The following is a 3,954-nucleotide window of genomic DNA, read 5'->3' as shown; positions in this document are numbered from 1 at the left end:
AGAGAGAGAGAGAGAGAGAGAGCGAATGAATGTTTTACGGAGCGGGTTGTCCCAGCCCGTGAGACATGTATTTACTTAATGTCCTGTCTTGTTGTGCGTTTGCGTGAGTGCACCTTTAAGTCTAACCTTTGTAACGTCTACTGCCATTGTTAACGACCAAGACCAATTTCTCCCCGCGAGATGAATAAAGATTGTCATTGTCATTGTCATTGTTATTGTCATTGTCACTCCACGTCTTCCCACTTTTCTGTACATCCATTTCCGTGACACTTCTCCAGGTTCTTCTTTCTATTCATACAGTATGAATGCAGACTATTAAAACAGAACCGTTATAATCCGATGAAAAACTGCCTTGTCTTCCAATTAGAGCTCACAATTCCTCTTCATAATTGTGTCCTGGTGGAATCAGGCGCTTGTCAATGTTTGGCCAGGTGGAGTTATTGGTATCATCGAAAAGTTTGTTCATTTGTCTACCAATCAATGAAAAAAGTACACATCTACCTTGAATAGAAGTCTGTATACTTGCGATTGAGGAGGTTGGGGTCTCCTGGTATCAGGGTAAAATTAACGAGAAAATGGCTTCCAAAGTTTGGTCATTGCTATAGCTTAAGAGTCTTGTAAAACTGAAAATTTACATTATTTCTGCCTTAAATCAATGTGGTTCAGTAAAAGTCCACACTGAAATGTGTTTTAAAATGGATATTAAAGCTAATTTAGCCAATGCCAAACCGCGGAAAACTCTCGTATCTTCGATTTTATTATTTTGACGAGAGCCGATTTCACCACGATGAGTCCCATGTCAAACGTTTTAAATTACACACATGTTGTAAACATAGATGTGGCCACACTGACCATGTAAGAGGTTGTCGTGTGATCTGGTGTAGTTTGCTCGTACTTTGCCCATCCAAAATGTATCTGTCCTCTTGTTACTTCTTTGTTTCTTTCTTTGTAAAACTTCTATTCTTCAACACTTAGGTGACCTGTTCGTGTTGAAAGTGCCGTAATACTCCTACAAAAAAGGCTGTTTTGTTTTAGAACAAAACAAGAGTTATGTTAAAGAAAATATAGTTCGTTTTATTTTTTTTAACAGAATTTTAATCCAGTGCAAAACCACCGTACCTTCCAGTCAGAACGAACAATTCCTTTTCAGATTTTTAAAGTTTTAAATTATTTCATATGCTTTACAAATTTTGTTTCTACAATGACCAACAGTCTAAAAAAAACCACAACAAAAAACATGCCTAGTAGTTTCAAATGACATGACTTACCTTTCTATTTTCTAGTCGTACTATTGACCAAAGGTTCTACGAGTGTATGACCGTAGCATAAGCTGCGTCTCTATATAACGGGTTGACCTTTCACCTCATCAGCTCACTTTCACCTGTACTTTAAAAAGTCCACGAGTTCTGGTTGCTGTTGTTTTTGTACTGTTGTAAACTTATAATCAATCAGCTGTTGATGACATGTGAAATTTGATTACTTCACAGAGAGCACATCGCAGTCCTACTCTACGTTTTCAATTTTTCAAATTTTTTTTATCTGTCTTTTTTTTCCTTTTTCATAAAAAATATATTGTATAAGTGTATCGATTTCATGGCATTTTATAGCCTCTATTTTCTCGTTATAGTTCAACTCAGAACCCGACTCTTCTTCTGAAACACACAGGTATAAAAATCCCTCGTACCTGTCATGTCCTTGAAGTAGAGCTGCGTGAAGAATCGATTCCGGAACCGATTCCCTAGATGAGTGCTACGGAAGAAAAGCTCTGATTTATTATCTTTTTACGTAAACCAAAGGTGACCGATTAGTTTATTTATTTTAATGTTGTTTAGTTTGGTTTTTGTTGTTTGTTTGTTGTTCTTGTTGGGTTTTTTGTTTGTTTGTTTGTTTCTTTTTGTGTTTTTTTGTGGGGTTTTTTGGGGGGTGGGGGGTAGAATTCATTATTGCAACAACAGAAAATTATGCCTTGCCGTATTCCAAAATCGAGGTTATCCTGAACCTGAAGCTTTTCGGAGCCGACGAGGAGACAGGTAACTGGCTAGGTATTGGACTCATCTGAAGTAATCATCGATTCGCTGGAAGTAATTTAGTAATTGTCCTGGGGTCGGACTGGACACAAGTACGTACTCACTATCCCCCGGAAGTAATCATACACTTGTCAAGAGGTCTACAACTCCGGACATAAATCGTGGACTCCACAGAAGAAATCTCATTAGTTGAACGTAACTGAGTTCAGACTGTGGGTGGTTGGCGGGTGCTCTGGTGTGGTTTGCTTCTTCTTTCCTATCAAACATCTATCGTCCTTATCTCCCCTTCTTTTTTATGATTGTTACTCTCTTGCAACACCTCTAATCTTCTGGTGCTCATATGACCTTATGCAGTTGCGAGCGCCGTAAAACCTCTACTACAACTTAACTGGGTTCGGACTCGATTCCTACGTTTCCTAGCTTTCAAGAACCGAAAATCTACGGCTTCCGGATAAAAACGGGAACTCCCACCACTCTCGTAAAGTGAATCAATTATTTTGAAGGTCGGTCTTCCCCTCTGACACACTTGTGACTTGCCTTTTTTTCAACGTCCTAAATATCATAACAAAGTTTTTACTGTTTTTTTTAACCTCGGTCTGATAATGTTCCTCTTTTAGTCTTACAATTGTGTCGTCTGCTTACTGTAAAACTGCAAAAAAAGTCAACTGCATTATGTTTGCGCTTCCCAATTGCCTTGCCTGCATTATATCCGTAACAGTAGAGTTGTTTGTAAGTACTTATTTGAGTTTAACGCCCCTGTCAATATTATTAGGCTGCTTAACCCTATCCGTACGCCCTGGGTCATTTTAGAATACTTCTAGTACAAAGATCTCTTTCAAACGTTCAGTATTTCTCAAAAAATCATTTTGACAGATTGCTATGCAAAGCGTACGGAACGGATTAACGAGTAAACTTCCTCTTTGAAAGTGGTGGCACAGAGTTCCCTACGTCGTATGGATACGATAGTAAAACGCGACGTACGGGTAGGGTGAAGAGGCGGCACCTCCGAATTTAACGTCTCTCAGATGGAACCGAGCCAAACAGGCTGAGAACTGAGAAAATTCCGCGAAACGACCCGAGTTCTAGAATATCCAGTCTGGGTTTCGAACCAGTGCATCCGCTCCGTAGTCCAGCATGTTACAACCTAGGCTAACGGAACGACCCGAAAAGTTGTTTCCTAATTTTATCAACACTAGCTTTGCAGCAGGAATAAAATAAAATAATTGAACTAGTTGGGTACCTCTTTCGAGGAACGGACTCTTTGCTTTACTTTTCCAATCCAGGATGAACGGAATAAAAAAAATTGATTGTCGTTTCACTGAGAGTTTAGTGAGCACTGCATGTATTGTGAACGGAAGTCTCACGTGTTTTCAATGGCGTCTTAGAAGACAGACTTTCCCAAGATAATGAAACTGAAAATTAAACTACAGAGACATCAGGCTCTTTGAAATAACTGTGCACCCTTTAAATAATTCTGAATCACCGTTATTTTTTTCAAATTCGAAAGTTACGTGATTGAGAAGTTTTAGGCGGCCAAAGTGACGAACTTTTACAAATATGATAATATGTATAGACTATGTATATGACGTGGAATTTTGTTTTACCCTGACAGACGAAAGTAGACGAGCTCTAGCAATCGTTATGCTTCAAGAAACAAAAAAGGAACATAGTTTGGAATTTGATTATGATGATGATGATGATGATGATGATGATTTATGATATATAATAAAATAACAATAACCGTTGAAATGATGATGGAAGAACAAAAAAAAATTATTATTTTTATTTGAAATACATTAAAACTACATTGTAATAATACAACTACGAGTAACAATTATTATTATTTTAATTTTATTATAAATATTAATAATATAAAAATGATGATATGTAGTATATTATTATTGTTATTATTATTATTATTATTATT

General features: G+C 37.3%; 1 protein-coding gene across 1 annotated transcript in view; it reads right to left on the bottom strand.

Annotated features, from left to right (window-relative positions):
- The window catches only part of LOC101848672, a 7,484-nt gene extending 6,027 nt beyond the window's left edge, over window positions 1-1,457 (bottom strand). The window contains exon 1 of the mRNA XM_035971019.1: window positions 1,269-1,457. The gene's annotated coding sequence lies outside the window, so the exon portion shown is untranslated. The remainder of the gene's footprint in view (window positions 1-1,268) is intronic.
- Window positions 1,458-3,954: the final 2,497 nt, after the last annotated feature.

Source organism: Aplysia californica, unplaced genomic scaffold (assembly GCF_000002075.1).
Source record: "Aplysia californica isolate F4 #8 unplaced genomic scaffold, AplCal3.0 scaffold00362, whole genome shotgun sequence".
NCBI classification, from domain to species: domain Eukaryota; kingdom Metazoa; phylum Mollusca; class Gastropoda; order Aplysiida; family Aplysiidae; genus Aplysia; species Aplysia californica.
Note: the sequence above shows the minus strand (reverse complement) of the source record. Positions and strands in the feature narration are given on the sequence as shown.